The sequence below is a fragment of the Anser cygnoides genome, chromosome 1 (genome assembly GCF_040182565.1).
Source record: "Anser cygnoides isolate HZ-2024a breed goose chromosome 1, Taihu_goose_T2T_genome, whole genome shotgun sequence".
NCBI lineage: Eukaryota > Metazoa > Chordata > Aves > Anseriformes > Anatidae > Anser > Anser cygnoides.
This window is the reverse complement of record NC_089873.1, coordinates 85,101,056-85,129,052: the sequence shown is the minus strand read 5'-3', so window position 1 is coordinate 85,129,052 and position 27,997 is coordinate 85,101,056. Positions and strand designations below refer to the sequence as shown.

At 37.1% G+C, this 27,997-nt stretch overlaps 1 long non-coding RNA gene across 4 annotated transcripts; it reads left to right on the top strand.

Annotated features, from left to right (window-relative positions):
- Positions 1 to 3,923: 3,923 nt before the first annotated feature.
- LOC106040149 (uncharacterized) lies at positions 3,924 to 19,299 on the top strand. 4 transcript variants are annotated; one of them, XR_001209731.3, is made up of 3 exons: positions 3,924 to 4,513; positions 17,183 to 17,412; positions 18,788 to 19,299. It is a non-coding gene; the product is annotated as an uncharacterized lncRNA (long non-coding RNA). The 4 variants fall into 4 exon arrangements; XR_010833190.1 differs by having other exon boundaries at positions 4,509 to 4,556; XR_010833191.1 differs by lacking the exon at positions 3,924 to 4,513 and adding an exon at positions 4,579 to 4,801 and having other exon boundaries at positions 17,183 to 17,460.
- The last annotated feature ends 8,698 nt before the right edge of the window (positions 19,300 to 27,997 follow it).

Sequence of the window (27,997 nt, the reverse complement as noted above, 5' to 3'; positions counted from 1 at the left end):
TAGACTAGACTTTCTCAGGTGCGGGATATAGCTTTCAATTGGAAGTGTTGCCTTTCAAATGACTTCTCCAAATTTGCTCAGTGACAGAAGCTTTAATTCTCTTTATAATAGACTGCCATAAGCATGTTCAAACTGCACTTAGCATAGGCAGAGGGAGGAATTGGGTTATCTGAAGTTAAGTGCATATTCTGTGTCATCTTTAAAAATCCAGATTCCTGCATCACAACCCAAGTCAAATCTAATTCATCTGATGACTTTTTTTTTCAAACTCTATTTTAATATATTTTTCATTAACTAGCCACAATACTATTTTCTAAACATACTAATCTCTTAATAGCATATTAGATAAATGTGAATCACAGTAAAATAAGCAAATTTTATTATAGCTTTATTATGTATTTACCTATTAACTGCAGGCTTTGTTTTTAATAGGCTTGTGATTTATAAGTACTCTGGGAAGTGAATGTAGTTTAAAAATAATTATCAGAATGTACTGAGCATATGCTATTGATTAAATGATTTTGACTATTAAAAGAAAGAAAGCGCAATTAATGTTTATTATTTTATAACCAGTAACTATATTTTAATATAATTTTTAAAACTATTTAATTCTTTAAAATTTTACAGTTTATATTTTAAAGAAATAAATACTTAAAACTATGTATTTAAATATTATTAAAGCACAATTTAAAATTTTTAAAATGTATTTAGTGCAATATATTAATTTTTTTTTAGCAATTTTACAATATGGTGCTATTCTAATGGCGAAAACTAAGCTTGGGAAAAGTTAATCACTGTTCTCAGGTTCTCTCAAGATATTTATATGTAAATTGCTTAAAGATTTTTTTTTTTTTTTAATGAGAAAGGTTAGTAGAAGTTTAGCAGTACATAGAAACATACCATGGTAAAATATAAAATGCTTACATATGTTTTCTAGTATTATTGCTTTTTGTATTTCTAAGAGTCTGCTAGACACTAAGCAGATGTTTCTTTCCAGTGTTATTGCATGGTTATTTTTCAAGTGGCTTCTTAGCACAGATGTTTCTGTGTGTATATACACCTTTCATTTTCTAATACTTTTTTTCCTGTAAACAGCAGATTGCATTGCTGATGCCTTTTTGATCAAAAGAGAGCGAACTCCTCAAAAATGAAACAGGTTCTCAAGTGAAACTTCTCATTGTGTTCTTACTGATACTTTTCTTGTTCAAGTGATGATTGCTATCAGTGTATGTTATGGACTGGATTTGGCTCTCTGGTGCCTTCCTTTCTTTTTTTGTAACACAAAGCAATGGGAATCATTCTAGGGTTCCAAGAAGCCAAACACTTCAATGTGCATTTAATGCAATGTACTTATTTGACAATCATAGAAATAAGTAAATTTAAACTATATTCATATTAGATACCTATTTAAGAGCTGTGGATAAAAGCTTTCCTCCTGTTCTCTTCACCTTCAGATTTCCCAGCGCTTCCCAGTGTACCCGTGGATTATTTCTCTTTATCCAGTTAGTCACATTATAATGTTTTTCTTTCATGTCATGACTACCAGGCAATAGACTCTAAGTATTTGTATTTGTAATCTGTGGGGATTGGGTTGAGGTTTGTAGTGGGTTTACGTGGCAAGGTTTTGGTAGCAGGTGGCCATAGGGGTGGCTTCTGTGAGAAGGATCTAGAAGCTGCCCCATGTTTGGTAAGGGCCCCACTGCTGACCAGAGCTGAGCCAATAAGTGATGTTGTTTTGCGCCTCTGTGAGAGCATAATTAAGACAGGGAAAGAAAAAAACGCTGCGCCACACAGCAGCTGGGAGAGTGAGAAGAGTGAGGAACAGCCTTGCAGGCGCCAAGGTCAGTGAAGAAGGAGGGGGAGAGGTGCTCCAGGTGCCGGAGCAGCAGTTCCCCTCCGGCCTGTGGTGAGGACCATGGTGAAGCAGGCTGTCCCCCTGCAGCCCATGGAGTACCACCGTGGAGCATGGTTCCACACTGCAGCCCATGGAGGAGATCACAGTGGAGCAGGTGGACCTGCACCAACGGAGGCTGTGGCCTGTGGAAGACCCCTGCTGGAGCAGATTCCGGGCCGGACCTGTAGCCCGTGGAGAGGAGCCCACGCAGGAGCAGGTGACCTGGCAGGAGCTGCTGCCTGTGGGGGACCCGTGCTGGAGCAGTTTGCTCCTGAGGGATAGGACCCCGTGGTACGGACCCATATCTGGAGCAGTTCTTGAAGAGCTGCTGCCTGTGGGCAGCCCACACCGGATCAGTTCGGCAAGGACTGCATCCCATGGGAGGGACCCTACAGCACAGGGACAGCACAGGGGACAGAGTGACTGAGAAGGAGCGGTGGCGAAGAAGCCCTATAGACTGACCATAACCCCTATTCCCCCGTTCCCCAGTCCCACTCGGGGAGCGGAGGTGGAAGGGGGTGGGGGGGGAAGGTGCTTTTGGTTTCTTTCCTTTGTTTCTCACTTCTCTAGCTTGTTAGTAATAGGTAATAAATCTTACTATCTCCCTATGCTGAGTCTGTTTTGCCCGTCACAATAATTACTGTGCAATCTCGTCCTTATCTCAACCCTTGAGCCCTTTTCATCATATTTTCTCCCCGTTCCTCTTTGAGGAGGGGGAGTGAGAGAGCAGTTGTGGTGGAGCTCGGCCGCCCACCCAAGTAAAAGTACCACAAGGTTCAACTGAGTTTTTAAATTATTGCGTTTTTCTGCTCCTAAAATACTAAGTATAGACTTGCTTCATACTGAAGAATTCATATTATGCTAATTTAAGGGATATACCATCTATTACATTGTGAGTCAATGGACAACAGTATTTGATTCTTGAAGTATAAATCTTTAGTGTGTGGCTCACATCTAGTTTGCTTGGAGTGCAGCAAAATAAATATGCAACTGTCTGCAACAGTCCATGCAGACAAAAGCATAAGCTTTTGGGACTCTAAAATGGAACTTTCTTACCAGATTTTTTAAAGTAAGTTAGATCTATGCCTATGCTTTATTATTTCTCCTCAAATATTGGTCAGCCAACTGTCTTTGGAGAGGAAGTAGGGAAGACACGCATTCAGATAATGAATATTATTGTTAGGGCTAGGCTGACATGACTGAAATGTTTGAGATTCATGAAAAAAGGAAGAAACTAGTTAAAAAAAATCTGATGCATGAAAAATAAACAAAACAAATTGCCCTTTGATAAACAGTCATATGAGATATCAGCAATAGGGAAGAGAATTTTATTCTGAAACAAGAAACTAGTAAAACAATGACAAGTTAAAAAGAAATCCAAGCATTTTCTACCTCCCCCTTTCCAATAACTAAAATAATTAAACATAAGAGATGTAGTTACTCTTTTAATATTTTATTGTTGATTGGTTTGGAATATGTCAAAGCACTTGTAACTTTCACAGCTATTTGAATATTGCTGTTCTATATGACACCAGTCCACAGCTAGAAATATGCTTAGTCATTTGCTGATGTGCCATTATCATAAACTTGATCTTATTGAACTTAAATTATATATTGATTCAAGGCTCTTTATGCTGTATGGATATTTTTATTTTTATACATGCAGAAGGAAAGTTTTAGGCTTGAAGCACTGTGTCTTCATCAAAAATGAATATAAAGTTGAAATGTTTAATGTACCTTCTGTCAATATTTAAAAGGAAATTAAAATTAGATGGGGCTGTTTCTTGCTATCCTTGGTGTTTGTAAACTAAATGGGAATGTATTAGACTGATAAAGGTTTGTAGAGCATGTTATAGTAGTGATATCTTATCCTTTGCATCCATATCTAAAAAGGAAATAATGAAGTATTTTTTAAAGTACTTTTTCATGTCTTCGCTAGTGTATAGACTCTATGATGAAAATGATTCTCTCAATCACTGCTATAGCAGCTTCATGTATTTCACTAACAATTGCTTTTCACCTGTGATAAAACTGCAGGAAAAACCTTGAGTACAAAAAATTTCTCCCAGTATATGGTAGAATATTTTTAAACTGTAATTCTCTGGTAATTTCATGGTAGGTGTGAAATCTTCTTTGCTCTGTTCCCCTGGTCTCCCTCCCCACAACATCTTCAATTTTTAACTCTTTGGCTGTTAGCTTTTTCCCATCTTCTCAGCTTTTTAAATAGAATAGCAGAACTATTAGTTTTCATAGCAATCAAAGTTTGAGGGCACGTTTATAGTAAACAGAATTTGAAGACATGATCATAAATGCCTTCTGAAGTTAGGAAATACTAGAAAACTGGTTTCCTAGTGGACACATATGATATATTTGAAGGGATTTAATCACCTTAAAACAATTACATGCATAGTATGGAATATGATACATTTTGGCTAAAAAATGTACTGTCATGGCAGAATGTAACAGTGTATACCTTATCTACAGTGAGGTTTTACTAGGCTATGTTAGTAGATGCATTAAAACCTGTAAAGCTGAAGTATGACATAATAGTCCATGGATTCCAGAGTGGTGGGGTTACTAGGCAACTGCTAAGAAATACGTTATTTTAGGACTATTAAGGTAACAATTCTGCTAAGAAATATGTTATTTTAGGACTATTAAGGTAACAATTTTTGAAGCTTCAGATGAATTTTAGATATTTCCAGGTTAAATTTAGATTTCCAGATCTGTGTTTCTCATCATTTGTTGCACTTAATTTTGCAAAGTCTGTGCATTTTTACCTGTCAGTGAGAACATTCACTTTGAGAGTAAGGCCAATTGTTCTCAGGGTACCCAGCTCTCTGGGTTGGGAGATGGTGAAAGGGAGAAGGATGAAGCCCCTGTAATCCAATGGGAAACCTGTAGTAGGTAAGCGAACTAGCACATCATTTGGATATTCATAAATCCATGGGCCAGATGGGATTAATCCAAGAATACTGAAGGAGCTGGCAGAAGTGCTCACCAAGCCACTTTCTATAATTTAGTAGCACTCCTGACTAACTGGGCGGGGGGGGGAGGATGCCAGTTGACTGGAGGTTAGCAAATGTGACTAATCTACAAGAAGGACAGGAAGGAGGATCCAGGAAATTACAGGCCTATCAGTCTGAGCTCAGTGCCAGGGAAGGTTATGGAGTAGACTATCTTGAGTGCCATCACACAGTACATTCAGAACAAATGAATGATCAAAAGCAGTCAGCATGCATTTATGAAAGGTCTGTCCAGCCTGACTAACCTGATCTCCTGTGACAAGATGTCTCACTTAGTAGATAAAGGAAGAGCTGTGGATGTTGTTTAGTAAAGCATCTGACACTGGTTCCCACAGCATCCTCCTGGAGGAACTGGCTGCTTGTAGCTTGGACAAGTGTACATTTCACTTGGTGAAGAACTGGCTGACAGGCCAGTCTCAAAGAGTCATAGTGAATGGAGTTCAATCCAGTTGGTGGCTGGTCACCAGTGGTGTCTCCCAAGGCTTAGTACTGGGGCTGGTTTTGTTTAATGTTTTTATCAGTGATCTGGATGAGGGGATCAAGTGGACTCTCAGTAAATTTGCAGATAATACCAAGTTGAGCAGGACTATTGATCTGCTTTGAGGATAGGAAGGCTTTGCATAGGTGTCTGGATAGGCTAGATTGATGCGTCAAATCCATTCATATGACAGTCAGTGAGGTTAAGTGCCAGATCCTGCCCTTGGTTCATAAAAACCTGATGCAGTGGTATAGGCTTGGGATAAAGTGGCTGGAAAGTTGCCCAGCAGAAAAAGACCTGGAGGTGCTGGCTGACAGCCAGCTGAACACAAGTTAGCAGAAGGCGGCCAAGAAGGCCAATGGCATCCTGGCCTGCCTTAGAAATGGTGTGGCCAGCAGGGCTGTGGAAGTGACTGTTCCCCTATATTCATCTCTAGTGAGGCTGCGCCTCAATTATTGAGTTCAGTTTTTGGCCCCTTGCTAAAAGAAGGATATTAGAGTTGCTCAAGCATATGCAGAGAGGAGCAATGAAGTTGGTGAAGGGATTAGAAAACAAGGATTAAGAGAAGTGACTGAGGGAACCGGGGTTGTTTATTCTGGAGGAGTCTGAGGGGGGACCTCATTGTTGTCTAGAACTACCTGAAAGGAGGTTGCAGTGAGGAGGATGTCAGTGTCTTTTCTCATGTGATGAGTGATGGAACACAAAGAAATGGTCCCAGGTTGCACCGTGGGAGGTTTCGATTGGATATTGGGGAGAATTTCTTCACAAACGGGGTGGTCAAGCATTAGAACAGGCTGCCCAGGGAAGTTGTGGAGTCCCCATCCCTGGAGGTATTTAAGAGACACGTGGACATGGCACTGAGGGGCATGGTTTAGTGATGGAATTTGTTAGGCCACACTGATTGTTGGACTTGATGATCTTGAAAGTTGTTTTCAATTTCTGTGTTTATATGATTCCATGACTTCAGAGGGATTGAATGACTAAGGGATAAATATATGTGGACTTGATCAATCTCTTTTTATATACCCTGAGGTCCCTCCTCCACAAAGTAGCTTGGACACATGATTTCTCCTGGTTTCTTAAAACTTTGGTTTAGTTCCTAAGGTCTGATCCTTAACTTATAAGGTCTTTCCTCTGAAACTTTAACTCAAATTAAAGGTCTTCGAAGAAGACAATGCAGGTAGAAAGGACAAAAGCAGGCTACTGGCAACTAGGACTGTGTGCTCTTGCTTTAGGACACCAAGTTATGTAGCAAGTTAGCAAAGAAAATTAAATAGAGGCTGTACCATGATGAGGATTGTAAGCTATACACCTTAAAATAAAACTTTTGCATTGGACATAGAATTCATATGACAGGAACATCTAAAAATGAATGCAGAGCTGAGATTTTATTTCTATCATTACGAAGGTCTAGAGAACAGATTTTTTAATTTCTTTCTATCTTTGATGTGTTCAGGAAAACTCTCTAAGTATATAATGATAGTAGGGTATAACTGAACTATGCATAGACAGGTCATTATTTGTCGTTAACACTTTGTAACTTCTCATAATATAGAAAATGGCAAGGTATTTAAAGAACCCTCCTCTGCATCGTATAGAGTCTTCATATCACTTTTGGGTGATAACAGGGTCTTCCTTTCTTGAAAACAGCTAAGCCACTTTTTTTCATTTTATCTCCTGAAGACTTTTAAAATGATAAATAACTTATTTCCTCATTATTTTCTTTCCTGACCCTTAACATGATATAGTGAATGAATGAGTTACCTTTAGTTGCTTGACTTTAACTTCTAGTATTTGAAAATGTTGACCATGCTAACTACTTATCTTGTTCAGAAGCAATTTTTTTAAGTACGTCTGTATCTGTCATTGATCAAGCTGAGACCAAGTTCTATGTTGCTTTTGTACAGTCAGTGACCAGTTTGTAACTTCTAAAGATTAATATTATTGGTGCTTGAATTCTAGCCTCTCACTCAAAAGTTATGATCTGCACGTATCTCCACTCAGTCTAAGCTGCTATGTTTCAGTGGACAAATCTGTGCTCCCAGATAGCTTCTTTTCATCCAGCTAGCCTCCTACTTACACATTCTGCTCTGGAGATAAGCAAGAGAGGTGTGTTGACAGAGTCATTCTATTTTCTAGCAGACAACAGAAACAGGCAAATTGGGAGCTTATAATTTTAGCAGTTCTTCCTCCTCAAGTATCTATATTTCTGCTTTTACTGCCTCCAAGTCCGTTCACGCTGTCAGATATGTTCTTAATTCTCCAATAACTGAAGAATGAGGACAGCTAGAGAGACACAAGGGTTTAACAGTAAACCAAGAAAAAGGAAAAGTGAGAAACTCACTCAGCTTTTCAGAAAAGAGACTGTCTGGGCTCCAATTTATGTGTATTTTCACTGAATGTTACTAACTGATATTAAATCCCAGTTAATTTATCTGATTTCCTGGATGATGGGATGTCATGAGTTTTCTGCAATCTGTGGTTCAGCAGATTAGCATATATCAGCCTGAAACCTCTATTCATATCAGTGATCATTCATGATTATTGTGCTTTATGAGGTTTTTTGCTAGGAAATATACATTACCTGAGTATTGTCAAGGCATGGATTTCTTTGTTCAAGGCATGTACTGGCTCAGCACTTCCGTCTTGCAGGAATTGGAGTCCAACTTTCTGAGAAGTGATTACACTAATTATTTTATTATCTTGGGTATACATCCAAACTAACATCAAGGATGAAGATCTAGAAAATCATTAGTTGTTCAATCTGTTTTCTTGATATTATATCAACTTAAGATGATTTGAATGCCAAGACATGCCTTCCAGCTTTACTACTCCACACACCTAGTGTGATGTATTGATGCTGTGATTTAATGTAGACACAAATGCTTGTTCTTCCAAGCTTCCATTCTTTATTCTTGCATCCGAATATAGCTATGAATAGCCATACAAAGAGGAACCTGTCATTTACTCCAGCTCACTGGAAGTCAGTGGTTCAGTTTTGCTTTTCTGTTCCTCCTCTTCAACATACTTTCTCATACTGTGGGATACAACTTAATTCGGTTTAAAGAAAATAATAATCTGTACATGAAGAGATTTAAACCACAGGCAATAGAGCTGTGCAACAAAGTCCTAACTGTCCTACTGCCACTGGCATGATGTCTGTGTGCTCTTATTTTCTCTGTAAATATCTTGAATCAGAGAAAAAACCTTAGAAACTCGTAATTTTCTCTTATCCTCTCTGTTCTGAATCCTGTCAATGGAACTGAGGTGCCCAGTAGGTTCCAGTATCAGGTGCAACAACTGCACTCACTGTCAGGGAAGAGAAAAGTTGTAGGTTCCAACTTTATACCTGCATAATTTTTTCTCTAGTTGTTTTTAAACTGAAGTTTTCTTCGCTGTTGTTTTATTGGTTTTAAAATGCTTTTAGACAGATAGGACATGATTCAGCTTGTAAGGAACTGATAATTTCCTCTATTTCCTTTGCACTGATATAAAAAGAACTCTATATGCTTTATATATATATATGGAATAGGTTGTTAGATATATTTGCTGTTTCTGCGTGAAAGCAGTATTTCCCTTTAGGGGAGCTATCTTGTTAATATGCTCCATTTAAAGGTGTGCAAATTGCTTGATAGAACCGCACATTTCTTTAAAAAAAATCAAGAGGAAAATCTCTCTTTCATCTGAAATGGCATTTAAAGACTTACAGAAAGCTGAGTCTCTCTGTATTGCTGAGTAGCAGAGCTCCTTTGCAGTGTCTCATGCCACTGCCAGTCACAGGACAAAGCTGCATTATGTTATTTCTTGATCACTGGAAAATGCTAACTGTCTTTGCCACTCTGCAGATTTGTTTCATGTCTTTACACTGTTAGACTGGTGTACTCACTGCATGTTTCCTTACCTTTTCTGCTTACTTTCTTTCCCTGAAGAACCTGTAAGTTTGATACAAAAGTATGAAGGATACAGAGCCCAAACTCTTCTGGAGAGAAATCCTATTGAGTTATTTTAACTTTTTGTGGGTATGGAAGAAAAAGGAGGAAGTTACTAAAACAGTTCCTGCTGTCCATAGAAATGTTTACATAGATCCCTGTTAGTCTGTTCTCCAGGCCTGGAGGTTGAAAGGGAAAATGGAAACATCTGGAGGAACTCCAACAAGTTGGCCAGAATAAGGGAGGTCATCAATAGCGTAAATCAATTAAAATGCTTCTATAGGTTTCATATAGTATAGTTTCCATATAGTATATTTTCTGTATAGTGCTGGGAGGCTAATATCTGATCAGAGTAGACAAAGACCCTTTTCTCCATCCATGAAGGTGCAACAAAAATCGGTAGACTGTATTTTTTGATACACTTCATTTACAGACAGTGTATTTGGAGCTGGAAACAGAAATATGAAAATTCTGTTTTAATTTGTTAATCTTCAGAGGTCTCCTGGGGGTGGGAGAGGAAAGGATGTAAACTTCAATGGAGAATGCAAGGGCTCACTGAAGAACAGTTTTTAATTTCCCATGAACTGTGTAGCCTTTGTTAAGAATGACAGCTCCTTCCACCCAGCTCTGTCCCCTCTCAAACTTCAGCAAAATTTATTTACAGTGTGTTTTTCCCACTGAAATATCATCTGTGAGAGTACAGATGTCACAGAAGGAGGACTTACTATTACAGCTTAACTTTGTCTTTGAACATTGAAGAATTATGCTCTGTGTTTGGGTAGGTGATCTTCCGTCTCTCTATTGTTCTGTAAAGCTATTCTAATTGTGCAATATATGGACAGCAAACATGAGAAACTTAAGACCCTCTTTCCCCTCCACCATGGATATAGAACATTGAACCATTTTACTGAATATATATATATTTTTTCTAATAAACAGAAACAAAACTCTTGATTTTAATAGTGTTTGCAAATGCATTGAGAGTCTCTACATGATGAAGCCAAAGCTTAGATCTCCATGGACTTGATGTGCTTTAGTTAGGCATTCTCTGAATATCTTATCATGTTTCAGTATTGTAAACCCAAGGAGGGTAGAGTGTGAACAGAGGCACCAAACTTCACATAAATTATGGAAGGGGGTGTGTGGGATGAAAGTCAAATCATCTGAATGTTCTAAATAAACTTGAAAAAATATTTTAAATCCCTATTTTAAAAGGAGGGTTTTATTTTTCACACATAAATAATACCAGACTGAATGGGAATCAGAAGTGCTATTCTTTGCAAAATTTTGACAAATTATTTTTTCATATTTTGACCTGTTCCTGTCAGCTGTGAGCATCTCTGTTGAGGTATAGCACACCTCAACACTGAACTGATGTTAGAGTAAAAAACATCCGAGGATCTTCACCAATTTGCAAGATCAGTCCCTGTAGTACTGATTTATTAACATTTTCCTTCCTGATTGCATCTTGTATATTGAAAAACATTTTCCCTTTGGCAATTTTCTTTATTTCATGTCTTTAAATGTAAAAAATCTTGATGTACATGCAGTAGCTAAAAGATTACTGCATCCTGTATATCACTTGAACTTAATTAGACGTCAAGTCTCAATTAACTGTACTTAAGCTGTCCAATTCATTTTCTCTGGAAGGGAACCAAAGCGTTTATGTAAGTTGCATGTAGGTCATTGTTTCTGCTTTGTTTTTTTTTAATGCAAACTGTCTGTGATCTCAAACTTCATTCAGTCTTAGCATAATTTAGTAATTTGTTGTCTAACAGACTGTGCACTGTAACTAGAACCTTTCTCTCCTTACAAATAATTTTAAAGTACTTTACTGACCATTTTATGCCCCTAATGCTAATCTGATTTCCACTGAGTTGCTCATGGTTGGAAAGAAAAAAAAAAAAAAAAAAGAACAAATATGTTCTCACTTTACTAGATAAAAAATGTTAATACCTGAAGGAATCAACAGGTAGAAAGCTGATTGGTGTTCAAGAGTCTCCGTAAGTACAAGGTGTAGAGAAAAATAAAAAGGAAAAATTAATGCATAATCTCTTTCTTTTAAAACTCCTTCCTTTCAATTATTTTCCTGTAACCACTTCCCTTAGTTTCTGAAACACAGACTAATATAAGGACATATACTCTATTTTAGGGTTAAAAAAAAAAAAAAAGCATCTGAAGATCTATGAACTGCAAAATTGTATTATAGCAGTTAACTTTATAAATTAATATGTATCATGTAAGATGTCATTAATGTGTAACCCTGAAGCAGAGAATGTTTGCAGCAACCAACAGTAGTCATGGTTTGTAATTACCGTTTCGAGAAACAGATGAGCCTGTCTGTATTAAAGGTCTGATGACTGATTAACGGGGATTTCTCACATACTGGGTAATCACCTGGCTACCAAGAAAGGGAAAAACATTTCTCTGTCACTCTGTGTTTAAAAATAGGAATTTGGCCCAATTCCATTTAAAAGTATATTTGTTCCAACATGAAATAAAAGTAGATCTTAAACCCTTGAAAGATGTTTTGTCAACTCTAAACAAAGTATTCAAAATATTTAACAAGCATTTCCTTGGTCTCGAAGATGTCAGCCTCTCCCCTCACTTCTTTTTACTCATGCTGTTCTCTGGAGATAATGTAGCAGCTGCTGGGGAAAGTTGAGACTTACTCTGTTTTCCAATATACATGTGGTGTTATAATGACTTTTTTTTTTCCCGATATCTCTTTCATGAAGATTTGTTTAGCAATTTCCTAGGCTAAATGCTTTATGGTTAAACACATCCATTAAGATATTTATATTTTGTTATTCCAGAGGAGGAGCTTTTCTTCAGCTTCTGTAGGGAGGAAGTCCAACTCAGTTTATTTTACCTAAGAACTCTTTCCACTTCCAGTCCTAAAGTAACATAAATTGTACTTCAGTTTTCTTCAGTTTCTGCCCACAGGTTATATAGCTCTGTCTCCATGTATTTAATTTTAATAATACAAGAGCTCCTTAAAAACTGCTGGGAAGGGGTGTTTCATTATTCTAGTTTCTTCAGTGTAAGGTAGATCCTTTTTATTTGATGAAGCAAAATAATTGTCCATCTGACTTAAAGAAAATTCCCTGCCAGCGAACAGGTCAGTGATTCTCATTCTACAGAAGTCAAGGTGGAACCTATTAATGAACATAATATCTCACAATTGAGCCTACTTGATGATGTTCTTCAGAAAGAGTCACCTCATGAAAAGAGAGCTACCATTCTTAAAAGGATCTGGAAAGCTTGCTGTGTCATTATTAAAAATACTCTATTTTTACGTGAGGGTCAAGTTGGAACAGATCCAGCAGTAAGTCTGTGGCAGTCATCTTACAATGTGCACAGTAGGACAGAAAATGTCTCTTTGACTTCAATCCCATTAGTCTCTTTCCACATGACGGAGGTCTGCCAAGGGTCTGCAATAGTTTGCTTTTAGCAGTGTTTTCTATTACACCTGTCATTAACTTGTGACACTTTTGATGACAAGGTCTTTTTGCCACATTTCAGACAGATAAATGCCACGGGATTTTTTTTTTTCCTTTGGCTCTTGTTTGTTCTGCTAATGTCTGGGTCTTTAAAAACAAAATCGTTTGTTCCTGCTCAAAATAAGTATTAGGCTACAAAAAGCTCTTGGATCAACAGCTGTCATCTCTGATAGTTTTATGATTTTTTTTTTCATCAAATGCTAAGGCTTTAAAGATATATGTTATTGCTGTTAAATGTTCATAATATTTACCTCAATGGTTCAGCAAAAGTGCAAATATGTAAGCCACATAAGTTATTAATAATGAATGGTTTTTAATACTAAAAAAGTGTGAATTTATTAAAATCTGCCCTAACTTTATAGTTGTCTTTTTGGCAATGATCTGATCCAATATGACCAAGAATACTAAAGGTCTTTAATAGACCAATTTTTGTGATAAAAATCTTCTGTTAATAACAGTGTTCATCCCTTTAATTACTAAATAAAAAATACTGCTAGGATGTTAAAACTTCTAACATCCCCTGATGTCATATGCTTTTAGGACTTTGATTATTGCAGCTCATTCTTTTTTAACTTCTTCAATTAGATTCTGCTTTCTCAGGAGACTGTAAAATGCTGGTATTGAGATATTATTCCATGGATTATCTCTGTCCATAGCTCTTTCCTCGCATTATATTGCCTTCAGTTAAGCATTGTGCCTGTTACAGAATGTTGACTGCCATTTGTATTTACCCTGTTATATCAACTTTAACTATGTCTTCTCTATTTCTGAAAAGATTTTGTGCATGTTTTTGCATTTCTCTAACCATTTCATTTTTTTCTCTAAACATACCAATCTGAAGTTCCTCAGCAAAAAGTGAATCTGATGCCCCAACTCCTCCAGCTTTAAATCACCTTACATCTCCTTAGTACCAACTCCCAATATGCAAGTTCTCCTGAATCTCCACCGTGGTCCATCCTCACCCACCATTAAGGTTGTCTTTTTCCAGAGGATAACCACATCCTCATTCACTGGCTCTTTCCAGCCTTTTCACACCTCTCCCATCTGCTCTGCTCTCACCATCATCCCGTCAACTCAAGTATTTTTTACTCTACAGTCCCCACTTCCTTTCAGGCCCTGTTTATGCCTGTGGCTAATTTCTACCTCTTCTACCTCTCCTCCGTGCAGATGCTACTGGTGCCACATCTAGTTCAGTTCTAGTGGCTTGTTTCCGTTGCTGGTAAAATCTACTTCCATATCTACGAAGCTTTTGTTCTAAAAAAGGATTAAAAATAAAGAGTCAGTTCCCCTGCCCAAATCCTCCCACCCAAATAGGATTTATTTCCTAGGTAAATGACAGATCACCCATCCCTATTTTGTTTGGCCCTTTTGTAAAGAAGGTGGGAGGCAAGGAAAGAAGAGATCTTCCCTGCCATTATAACGGTTGTTTAAATGACTTTGCTATGTTAATACGTGTATTGAGACACCTTAAAAAACAATACACAGAGAAGAGGGGCAGGATGCAAAATACGTAAGAGTTCTGCTTTCTACACAATTCGTTATCTGTAGTGTTCTAAGACTGATAGGAGTACCTAATGAACACGGTCAGAATTTCTGGTATAAATACCATTTTAGGAATACATAATAAATAATAAAAAAAAAAAGGAAAAAAAAGTTGTAATAACATCAGAATAGTAAATACCCGTGACGCTTGTCCCACGGGGGAAACCTGCTGCACAACAGCTACTTCAACAGCACTGTCTCACTGTCCTGTCCCTGATCTCAACTACAGTCTAGGAGTGCAAGTAGATTGCTGTCTACTAGAGTTACTAACAAAGCTGATGGATAGAAAAAATTCTTCTGAACATATGATTGTGTTTGTAGATATTGTGCAACAGATTCTTGTTTGCAAATCATTCATCCTTACATTTATCATGCCAGGAGGCTGTATCTTTTTCATAGCCTTTCTCATTACATGTGGAAAAAAGCATCTTACCTGTATATTATTATCAGTGGAAAATTGGTGAAGGAATATAAGATTTTTCAAGTTGAACTTCTAAAAATATTTCTTTTTGACCGATATTCCTTTTTGTGTTCTGTAAGGTGATGACCAATTAACTCATTTGTTTGCCAGCTAATTCCTTCAATAATTTTGTGCGTTTTTTTCTTTACTAGAACGTAGAGCAAGGATGTCAAAATTTCTCTGCTTCTGGTTGTCATCTTTGATGTGGATGCATTTTCATCACTGTACCCATCCTCCATTGTCATCTCATCTGAAGTGTCAGTTTTTGTCACACCATCACCAGGTTCACAACATCCTAAATTGACAAGTATATTGAAATTGGTGAATGTCTCTAGCATGAAAAAGGGAGGAAAGCATGTTATCTTTCTTATTTGGTTTGTGCAATGAATTTCCAACTTTGGAAAGATCTTCCTGCATAGTCTTTTCTCTGGGAGGGCCTTTTGCAATGCATTAAAATATCTAAATTCATCTGAATATTGCCAACCCAGAGCACTTTCCCCTGTTGGTTGCGTATTACATTTCTGCTGGATTCAGTGTGGAAGCTTTTCTTTTCAGTAGAAATATTTCTCACTGAATCTGTGAGTGATTTGTTGTAGAGGAGCGGAGTAGTTCTTTCTTCCTATTCTCTCTTTCCCTGATGATAACATTACTTTTATCTACTTTCTGTGCAGTAGGTAGCTAGATAGACAGACAGCAAGCAAGCAAGAGGATTTTGTGGCCTTGAAGTCTGCTACATCTATAGGAGTTTTAAAGTCAAGTATTTACATTTGGAGGACAGTGTCACCAGCTAACATTTAGCTTGTTGAACATTAATCAGAAATCTTCATACTAACTTATTTATTTCTTGCTGATATTAGTTGTTCTGCCAGGTACTTGTTAACACTCTTTTCTAATCTCAAAATGAAACAATGAAACTGTCTTCTGTTCAAAAGAATGGTCCCATCTTTTTTTCTGTCCCAGTCTTTTTGCGATCCCACCATCTTTATAGGGGCTCATCAGTGGTAGGACTTAACCTCTTTATTCTGAATGACCAATATAGATAATATGGAGCAGGTTACATGGGACTTAAAAAAAAAAAAAACGAGCTTATGTTTGTAAAATAAATTGAAGGGGAACCAGTAGAGAGATGACAAAGACAAAGCAGAGGGCTAACAGAAATGATCTCTTCAGCAGTGCTTTCTGGAGGAATATTGATTGTGTGAGATTGCATTTGTCAAGGCCAAAAGGAAAGGGTTGCAGTTGCTGATATATGATGAGACTTTAGACAAGCACTTTATTTGTGAAGGCAAGATAGGAAAACTGTGTCTTAGATACCCTGTAAAGAAATGTCTGCAAGTTTGCAGCAGAACATGAGCATCTAGAGAGTCAAAAATATCACCCACAGCTGCATGAAAAACAGGGTGCTGTCCAAAGAAATAAGACAATGAAAGGGCTTTGAGGAAGAAGATTATTAGTGGAAGATTTTCAAGTTACTAAGGTGTGGTGGTCTGAAACTTGAAAGGAAGATCTGAAATGTAATGCAGAGTAACAATGTGCAGCACCAAATGTTAGTATCTCTGGGTTCTAATTGTTGTTTCCTGCTCTGCTACATGCCTCCTCTGGGCTCCTCTGTAAGTCATTCAACCTTTCTGTGTCTTTGTTTCCCCATCTGCCAATGAATGATGAAAACCTAGTTCACAGGTGCATTGTGTGGCTCAGTTAATTAATATTTTGAGGGCTTTTTGCAGTCATCAGATGGCACAGCTATAGCAATGCTAAAGCTATTAGTTAGTAATCACTACTGAAAACAAGAAACACAGAAATGGCCCTACTGGCTCTATATACTTAATGTAAATTACTTTGTGATATATATCAAAGTACTGTTTCATAAAGTAATAACCTGGGACCAGAATAACAAAGTATTTGAACTGTTCCAAAAGGCAGAAAAACACATAGCAGGATTAAGGGAAGCACATGTGCAGGCAAGACTTTTTTTTTTTTTTTCATCTTCAACTATTTTTTGAAGACTGGCATATACAAAGACTGGCAGTTAGCCAATGTCTGGTTAAACATTTGTGTAAATTCCATGGCAAACCTAGCTTCATCATCTGATGTCTCAGTACATTTACGAATTTGGCCCACCTGTCCCGAGCCATTGACTTTGGGGCCATTATGTCTGGGAGCTTATCCAGGTCTGTCCCAGACCCCATGGAGTTCCTTGTCATGAGGCCCCTGCACAGATGGGGATGGGTGGTGGTGGGAAGGAAATCTTTGAACTGGACTTCGAACTTGCATCTCTGAGTCAGCATTGTGCATGAAATTTAACATCACACCTCTCATCCCATGTTTTGCTGTTCCCATGTCATTCCAGCTTGCTCAGGGGCAGATGCTGGAGCTCAGGGCCACCAGCGTGACATAAAGGTGACTGGGCAGGTGTGCCTGGCATACCGAGCCACAGAATGGGCAGAAGATACAGCAGCTGGGGGCTTGTTTCATCTTCTGGACCTGGAATGACATGGAATCAGGAGGAAAGTTGTGCTTTTGCCAAATACATGTAAGGTCAATGACTTAGCCAATGCAGGATGGATGGAAAAAGAAGAGGTGAAGGCATAATCTTTTTGTTTGAACTGCTGGAGTCTTCAACATCGGGTATAAAAAAATGATAAAGTGCATCAGATGTTCAGTTCAGTCTATGCATGATGACGACAGCAAGCCGTAAATAGAATGCTTCAGAAAAGTAATCTAGAAAATTTAGGACATACAGAAGTGTGTGTCATCCATTAACAGCAAAAGGTCCTGACAAAAAGTGCTCTGAAATGGTAATCCACCTAGTCAAAACCTGATGCCATATTTCAGCTGAGGGAGACTGCTGGCTGCAGCAGCAATTAGGCACAACTAATAATATGGAATGTAAAATGAACATTCATAGTATGCAAAAATGCATAATTAGGACTTAAGGTAGATAAATTTCTAGAGAACAGGAAAAAAATAGTTATGAAGATACCCCATGAGTCCTGTTCACATTCTGGATTGATTAATTTATTAAAAAATTTCAGTATTTTAGATGTCAATGTAATGTCCATCCCCATCAATCATCTTAAAGGTTTTACTAGGAAGTGCACAGATATATAAAAATACTTCAAACCCTCAGTTGCTATGACTTTTTGCATGCTTTTCCTTCTTGCCATTTTTGATCCAATTTATTTCCTCTAGAACTTTTTCTCCCAATTCTAAATCCTTATTTCCAGTATTTATAGTGCAATATAGTTATGAAAAGAATTTTCACATAGTTCTCTAATGAGTAAGTTTTTGCTTTCTTTTTAGCTGCCGGTAACCTGTATTTTATGTATGCCACCATGTGACTTAGTCTAGTATCAGACATTAAAAGCACAAAATAGTAGAAAGATTTCCTATGTTCACTCAGTACCAAGGTAATAGATATTCTACTCCTTTGACTGCAAATTATTTAGAGAAGGCAGGACTGGAGCAGTGCAAAACTTGTGGTTTGGGGAAAAGAATCAGAGTAGAAGAAGGCAGAACAAGGTCAAGCATGAGGAACCCAGGCCTGGGGAAGATGGCGGCTGTGGGCAGGTCTCAAGCTCCAAGTTGAGGCCTTGCAGTGAGACTTGCTTCATATCTGCCAGCTTCCTTTTGAAGCAATGTGAGCAGGCAGTTTCAGCACCCAGGCGGGTGGCTGGGAGGACAAACCTGCTAGCAGCTGCCCCAGCAGCGTCTCACACCTGTGTAACTGTCTGCCTGCAATCTGAAAGATTAACCTGGCACCCATTAATTAAGCACTTTCTTTAGCTGGAAAGCAGATGCTGTTCTTTCTTCTGTAGTCCCTATAATCTAATCCTTCCCTGAATTCAATACAGTTGATGGGAGTTGTTTGGGGCTTTTTGTATGTTTGCTTGCTTGCTTGCTTGTTTGTTTATTTTCTCTGACATTTAATGTTTTCTCTAATTTTTCTTTGTAGGCAGTGTCCACAAGACTGGGAGTATTGTTCCTGTAAATGAATGTAGAATTAAATAAATAAATAAATAAATAAATAAATAATTTCTCTGCTGAACAGCTTTCCCATATTTGCAAGCCAATTGAACATTTCTTTGTGGTGGGGGTGGCACGCTGGACTTTGTGGAATCAGCTTCTAGCATTCAAAGGAGCCACTGGAAATGAAAGCGTGACTATACATCAGCATGCTGGCACCTTGTTTTAGCTGATGAAACAACAGTAAACCTCACAGCTTCAAGGTAAACTATGTCTGCCAAAACTACCTGAAGTTCATAAGAGTAATTGAGATCTACACCCAGAAGAATAATTAAAATATGCAAAACATCTATTGATCTTGAACATCTGGTGACTTGTCAGTAACCACAGATACACAAAACCAGCCTGTTTTAACATACTGTTAATTTGCAGTCTTTGATTAGATAGATTTTTTTGGTATGTGTCCGTAATAACTAAAAGGATCAGCCCTGCCATTCATTACATTCCTTTGAATAAATGACCTCTGTTTTCTATCCCAGCAGGGAAGTTTGTAACAGTGGATGTTACTGTTGATAGAAGATTGATCTTTTCCAAGGGATGTTCTAAAAGATTAAGCAGGTATCTTTAGGCATGAGACTCAGGTCACCTCCATCCTGCAAGTAGCATGCTTGATTTTATTTCTGTTTTTGTTTTTAGATCTGCAGCTTCAGCCAAGACCTGTGTCTTTCAGACCACTGAATTTTATCTCTTCTACTAACTTGGAAAATATATAAGTCACAAGCTGCACTGATACATGAAAAAATAAATAGTGGAATATAGATGATAATGATTATACTCACGTCAAGTTGAAGAGAAAAATACCTGTCTCTATAGACATTTCATAGTTTATTGATCTATGCAAGATTCTTTTTTTTTTCTCAGCCTCAAAATCTGCTGCAAAACAACTGACCTTTTCTTTTTAAATAATGTATATAATTTCTTTTTTGATGGACTAGAACCATACAGCCTGGTCATGCCCTATTAAATACTATTGATGGAAGCAGAGTACAACTTGAAGTAATGTCAGCCAAAGTATCTTTCTGTCAAATTACCATTTTGAAGTCTGAATAAACTATACGGTAAACCAAAAAGAAAACCAAGCCCTACAAGTCAATCTAGAAAAAAAAAAAAAAAAGGCAAAACCAACCAACCAAACTAACAAATGAAACCTGTGTGGCTATCTGGAAATTGACTTAGTTGCAGATTGTATTACAAGTTGAACATGGATTAAATTTGTTGAAAGATAGCTCAAGTTCACAAGATCTCAGAGCAATTTTAAATCTATTTAAGATGGTTTACTCACTGCAATGTTTGATAATGTCTGACCTTAGTGAAACATCCAAAGGAGATCTCTCTTAGTAGAGTTGCATTTTCAGTGGAGCACATTCATAGTGCATTGAAATTCTGGGTCTTGAGAATGGTTGCACTAAGCCCTGCAGAATGAAACCACTGAGTATCATAAACTCAAAAGTCCACGTATCAAGCTCTGTGACAGAAGGGTCTTGAATCCACCTTCTGCCCCTGGGCATGCAGGAGGCCCTAATAGTCATTGTGTTCTTGCTTCTTTTTGCTAATATCTATGCAAACTTGACTACTGCAGCCCACTCTGTCTGTGTAATGTATGTATAATTTTTTATTTATCACTTTAAACTCTGGCAATGATCGTGTCATAGTACTGTTTTTTCCTAAGAGACATGTAGTTTGAAAAGTAGGATATAGTCCCAAAACTGCTGCAAGACAAATGTTGAAGCAGTGATGGAGCCACTGTTTCAATCTTCCTGGGACTTGCTTTTAATTTTATTAGTTTAATATGAATATATGTTAGATGAGTTGCTTATTAGATCAGTTGAAATGCTAGAGCCTGTTACCTCTATGGAGGAACTGATTATCTTAAACCCTTTCATTTCCAAATGGTATACTCCTTGTCCATTTTTAATTCAAAGCAGCTTTATTAATTCTTTCTATGGTAGTCCTCTGCGCTGCAATTACAGCATTAGCCTGAGCTTTTCAGACTTGATAACAGATTCTAATTTTATCCCATCTGTTTCATTGTAAGGATTTTTTTTTCATGCCTGGAGGTGGCTTTTCCTTAATCATTTCTTCTGTACAAGATTGCTAGTAGGAGCTTAAAAGGCTTTTCTTCCTGCAAAGATCAACTGCTGGTTTCTTCTCCATCAGGACAATGTATCAGCAGTTCTCTGGATAAATTGTCTAGAAGGCAATCATTTGGAAGCTAGGAAAGTTGTTACCTTTTGATCTCTTTTCTTAAATGATATCACTACAAAGTTGCCCTAGCATACTGACATTAGATCTCTGCTGGGTTATCTTCTTGAGAGTAAAGATTACAGAAAGATTCTTTGTTTATTTGCCAAATTGAAACAAACAAAATTTGTTCTAAGGCCTCAGATATTCATGTGAACGTACCACTGCAGGTTCTGATGTGTGTGCGTACATGTGAAGCAACAAATGGATCCAGCTGACAAGTGGAAATGAACAGGAAATGAATGGATAGTTAAAAAAATAATAATCACAATTCCATTTCTTTAATAATTTTTAGTCATTTTTTTAGTAATTTTTAAATCCCTGTGAGATTTGCATTTTGTCTTTGCATTCGTTTTGACAATGGTATGGCTGACAGTACACCTAATTTTGACTAAGATGTTCAAAGAAGATAAAGTGGTTTAGCTCAGGTTTTGGCTCTTCATGCCCATAGGTAGTCACCTAAATGATAATAAAAGATGGAAAATTCATGGAAGTTAATACTTCTGTGAAAGATAACTCCTGAAAGCTTTCATTTATCACTCATGCCCTTTCTGAATATATAGTTTCTGGAGACTACCACAGAGTCTTCAGCTATCCTTGTGAACTTGACGGGTCTATGAACTTCATAGGAAGTTAACTGTTCATCAGAATATACATTGGAAGGCTAGGGAATGAGGGCTGGTCTGCAGCTGCATGTATATCCCTTATCTGCAGATAGACGTCCTTAAAAATCCTTTTGGGAAAGTGAGTCGTGATAAGCTTGGAATTAAGCAAGTTCATTCTTCCTGTCTGAATGTAAAAATCAGAAAGTAGGAATGATTTCCAGCCATGTTGTCAATATTAACAAACTGGCAAATAGCTTTATATCTGGACATTCAAATGACACAGTCTTGATTTTGCCTCATTTTGATGTTACATTTGATACGGAGATATTCCTTAGTTGTATGGACTTTTAGGCAGTGATTACAACCTGAAGTATATACATACTGGCTGTAACAAGCCCTATGTGCTTGAATTTTTTAAACACAGGTTTTGGATTTCTGTTGTGCCCTTGCCACAGGACTTTTTGTAGTAAATATATTTTATATATATATACATTTCTATTTAACCGGTTTGGGCATTGGTTGAGTTGGGCCACTCTGCCAGTTAAATTGATCACAATAGTTTTAACTATAAATAACTTTTATAAATAACTTTAAATACTTTTAATAGTTAAGATTATGATTGCATTTTTATATATGTATTCATATTTCAGATGATGCTTGTTTCACAGAAAGACAGGCAGTAAAATTAAGAACATATCCACAACCCATCTTCAAAATGGGGGGTGTCAGTCACTGCTTGAGCCAGGCTTTACAGCTCATTCAAATCAAATTTCTGTTCATCTAAATAGTCTGATATTTTTGAAGATCCTTCTCCATTTCAGATAGCTGGTATCATAAAAGTATTTTAGATTGTTATTCAACAGTTATATGATCGTCAGGAGTTTCAAATAAACTACAGAAGCTATTGCAGTTTCTTCTTTACATTTTTTGTGGATTCTTAAAAACTCTGAGTTTCTCCCTGCTTCTCCCTAGTTGACCTTTAGGAACAAAAACAATATTGCAATGTTCATTATCTATTGCATAGAGTTCCAGTATAGCTATAATAACTCCACTGGCTTCTGTGATTTAAGTGTACATGTGTGCTCACCCTCAATATGAAGTTGTTAGTGAAAAGCTTTGATCACCCTTTTTTGACAAAGTAGTGCATCTCATTGTGAGATATGAAAAAGCAGGAATTACATAAATATTTCTCTTTCTACATTTTTAGAATAGTTTAAACTAAAAATTAATTTCTATGAAATTTATGATGCCTTAAGATCCTGCAGATGGCTATCCATTTCTTTTTTTTTCTTTTTTTCCTTTCCTTTTTTTTTTTTTTCTTCACCGTGTATTTAGGTTTTGGCACATTAAACCTCATACAGAAATTACTGACTCAGAATTTTTTTAGTTTGGAACTGAGGAGCTCGAAAATAAATGTGGATCAAAAAAAATATGCCCTTTTGTACCACATCTGACTGGCACTATACCTATTGTATAGTTATACCAACTCTAGATTTATGTTAAATTATTCTCTGTATGCTATCATCTAAAAAACTGCTGCATTTAAGATCATTGTTCATCTAATACTCTCACGCATTTTTTGGAATCAAATTTTACCTGTCTTTCAACCATATGTTTAAACATGTCGTGTCTTGTAATATTCCTCCTCTAATGCTGATGTTGCAAGGTAGCATCTTTCTCAACAGAAGGTGAAATTATTAGTATACCTTATCAATGTATGAAAGTAAACACCATAGCCTACAGTATCCAGAAAATATCTGTCCTCCAGATTAATCAATAGATTTTCATTTATAATTACACATTTTAGGACAATTTAGCCAGCTTTCATTCATGTGACAGTGCTCTTATTAGAGCTATTTTTTTTCAGATAATTTTTTTTTTGCAAGGCACTATATCAAATGTTTAGTGCAGTTCAGAAATATTATGTTTACTGCCTTTGCTTTGTCATGAATTATTTCACTGCCTCTCTTTACACTCACTTCCCCTTCAAAGTTTGCATCTAGTATGGAGTATCTTCTGCATGATAGTTAATGAGCATGTTTCTTTAATGAAACATTTCAATTTTGAGAACAGGTGGTCAAACATCTATTCCACTGACACTAGTAAAAAGCTGTCTTGGCTAGAAAATAAGTCTCTTGTATGTAAAATACAATACCTGCCATCACAAATTGAATGGAAAATGTTCTGAGTGTGTCACTTCAACAGTGGCTCTGCAGCCAAATTATATCATGTGCATAGCTGTTTTGTTTGGAGTTTTTCCTTTATATTGGCAGCTGCTAAATAAAAGCCATTTCAATTTCCTTTTTTTTGCTGATTGAGTGGTTAGCTCTAAGTCCAGTTTCTAAACAGCATCTGGCACTTTTTATGCAGCTATAAAATATTTAAAAATAAGGTGAACTGCTTTTGGCAAGCCTGTTACTTGAAACCCAAAGGGAATTCTGGAGTCTATAGCACACTTTGTTATCTCTTTGCCAATGCAGCACATCTAGCAATATGAGACTGTCTCCTGTGTTAATATCAAGCAGTTGGAGAGAAACAGATGACCCTTGTCACCTGATACAGCATACTGCCCTGACTTTGGCCTGGCAGTTACTGAAGATTTCCTGATTAAACAAAATTCCAAGCAATTAAAGTTGAGATGCAGCGGAACACCTTGTCATGCTGTCATACTTTCTGTGACGGATCAAAGCATGACAGATTGTATATGGGCTGGAATACTGATTTCAGAAGGAGGATGGCCAACTTGAAAGCTAAAAAGTGTAAGGCCAGTCATTTGCTGGTGTGCTGCTACTCAAAAGACAAAAACGGGAATCATACTATTAAAAATGCCCGAACTCCTTGATTGTTTACTGTTACAAAAACAGGCAAGGCAGATGCTCACAATGGAGTGATGGTTAAAAAAATGATACATCAGGAAGCACAGAAATATGCAGCATCATGTGTTTGCTGCCACAGCAGCAGGTGCTTGGACTGACAAGTAAACAGAAAGAGAAGATTCACCTCTCAGGCAAAAAGTACCTAGGCAATGTGTCTCTAAAACTGTGTACTCAGCATTAGCAGGGTAGTGCCTACTGAGAAAAGTTCTTAGATGTAACAGCGCAGCAAAAAAATGGTTTGGTTTAATAAACTGTTTCTGTTTGGAAAGAGCACAGGCCTGATGCTCAGCTGGAGTAAGCTGGCATGGCTCCATTGAACCAGGGTTGCCAGGTTGCCAGCTTTAGGGATTTATCAATGCTCTCAATACTTTTGTGCTTTTATAACACATCTCTTTTTTTCTTTCTTTTTTTTTTTTTTTTTTTTTCTTCTTCTATTCCAGCTTTTACCTTCTGGTCCTTGCAGTTTTGCTTTCTCAGAACAGGTTGCCATGTCCCTTTTATCTCTGATGGGAAAGTGAGGCTACCTCTGAAAAAGATGGCAATCCCTAAGGCTTAAATATAGTTATCTGTTTCCTCTGTGATTCTTTCAGAGTCCCTGAACTGAGATAACTGCAGCACTGGCACAGAAAGCGAGATGCAGCTGTCCATATATGTTAGTGTATATGACACTTGCAGGGGAATGACAGAATTTCAGATTCATTAGATACATAGCTGCCCTGAGGTTGAAAGGAAACGGTATGGGGACAACGAGCCTGATGTATATCACCTCCTCTATTGTATCCTCCGTGTTATACCTTTGGAAAGCTTTGGGCATAGGTATCCCCCTTGGAAACTGTTATCTGTCACTGAGCTATAGACTTCATTTGTTTGCTGATAGGAGTATAGCAAATTAGTTTTTAAGCCTTGCATATAAAATAAAATCCAAAGTTCTCAATATTCATTCTTAAAGTCAATGGAGAAAAGGGAAAAAGATCGTTTTAAGTCAGTAAATTGAAGATTCTTATTTATTTTCCTAATATGCTCTCAGGTACGCTATAAAGGCATTGAAAGTGCTGGTTAGGGGCTATGGGCATGCATTCATCTCTCTCCTGTGTGTTTTCTAATGTAACCCTTTACAGGAAAAAAACTCAACAGTGAAGTCATTATGCCACTTCACTGTAGACGAGAGAAGTGATTCTGAGGTTTATTAACCCCTTGAGTAACCTAATATCATGTAGTATGTCCTATAAAAATGAACATTTAAAAAAAAAAAAGAAAAAGTTGTGGCTTTCCCATGAGAAACACTCTTTTCCACTATCACGCTGGTGTGGAAAGGTTCAAGATCATGATAACATAAAATGTGTCCTCATGGAAATAGCACTTAGCAATTTATTCAGCACAACTTTTTATTTATAGTGGTATATAATGGAAAAGCATAAAATCAGCAGCTATCATTCCTTCGTGTATGGGTGCACACGCATAGGAAGTGGACAAAGAGAGACAGTACAGGCTGCTATCTAGATAACTATAATGTTGCCAGTTGAGGTGAGAAAATACAAGGCAGTATGAGTAATGAGTGAATATCCAAGTGCATCTGTGTCCGCTTTGTTTTGTTGTATTTGTGTTTTGAGGAAGAAAAAAAAAAAGAAAAAAAAAGAAGAAAGGAAAGGAGAGAGAAGAGAGGAAAGGCACATAGCAAAGTAGGGTTGTGCTGCTTACCTATAATTTAAGAAATGCTTGTGATGCAGCTACTTGATTTTGCATCCTAAAGACAGAATACAAGTAAAGACAGAAGGCCAGTTTTGTAAACTGCCAGTATAACAAGAATAGCTGCTGCTGGAATCAAAATCTACCACCACACCAAAACTGTTCTGCTTCCCCCCTCCCAGTGCCTTCCCACGACTGCTGCCTGGACTCTTGTTCCTTTCTGCACTCTCCTGCCCACAGGTGACCCAGATTCTTTGCACCGCATTTAAAAACAACCACCTCCATGCCTAATAAAGATTGCAAGTCCTTAAATGTCAGCTCTGGTCTCATCCTAGAATAATTTATAGCATTCTGCCTTCTGCTTGGACTGATCGTCTGCTCAGAAACAGTTTTAGAAGTGACTTCCATTCCAGACTGAAGACGGAAATCCTGCTGCACTGGCCTTTGAGAAGACTGTTTTCTGTGCTGAAATAACTCTTCAATGCAAAACATGACAGGGAAATTAAAAAGATTTTACCTCTCCCCGACAGAAAAAGAAAAACAAAACATTAAAAGAAGATGTGGAAGATGCTTTGTCTGTGCATGTGCACATATAAAACATACTTACAGATGTTTTATAAAGCACTTCTAAATGTTTATAAAACATCTGGATGTATGTCTGTAAAATGTCATAAAAATACATACTTTTTTTGTTTGTTTACTTTTCCTTTTGAGTTCTAAATGCTCAAGTTAACAACTCATAGAAAATATGATTTTAAACACTTCTGAAATTATGTTCTTCATTTGCTTGTGTATGTTCAATTTGTGAAAAAAAATTTTTTTGCTGCCATGGAAGACAGAATTCCAGTCTCTTACAGTAATGAAATTGATCCTTTCTGTGAGTGATTTTGGGATCAGAAAAGGTGAATTACACCTGTTTTACAGGTATTGAATCCTGTCCTGTCCAAAATCCTTCAAAAATCTGTTAAGAACATTTCTTTACTGAGCACTATATGAAAGAATCTTCATGTTGGGGAGAATCTTCAGTTTATTGAAGAAATTTCATGGACTACAAACTTTTGATATTATGCTACTGTAGAATTCTCGTAGAGGGCTATCTGATAATACTGTGTTCAGAAAATATTGTAGTTCACATATTTTTGTGTTTGACATTAAAAATCTTGAGAATTGTCTTATATGCTTTCTACAAGTGTTTGAAACACCTGTTTAATTTTTCCAAGAGTCATCTGGGAGATACATGAAGCTTATTTAAGTCTTTGAAATTATTCACAGAAGTCATTTATTACTTCTTTTGCAGAGGGATACAAGAAATCTCCCCCTTTCTTATTTTGATTGCTTCTTTTCCTTTATTATTATTCCCCTGTTGCACAGGTTTTTGAACTGCTGTGAAATATAAAGCTATTTTTATCACAGAAGTATATGCATAATGATATAAAACATATTTCAATTTATTTAGCCTTTTCTGGGATAAAGTCCAATTACAATCTTTAAAGTATATTCTAGCTGATATTATTCTTCCACAGAACTTTCAAGATACGTTTTATGATAAAGACTCATTTAAATATTGTACCTTGGATTTTTCTGATTTAAACGATCTGTAAAAGAGATACACTATTGTCAGTCACTGCTGTGTAGCTACCATATATATTTATGCTTAGGCTGTCTTTTCCATTTTTAATTATATTATCTGTGCATTGAACATTTACATTTTCATGAAACCAAACTCTACAC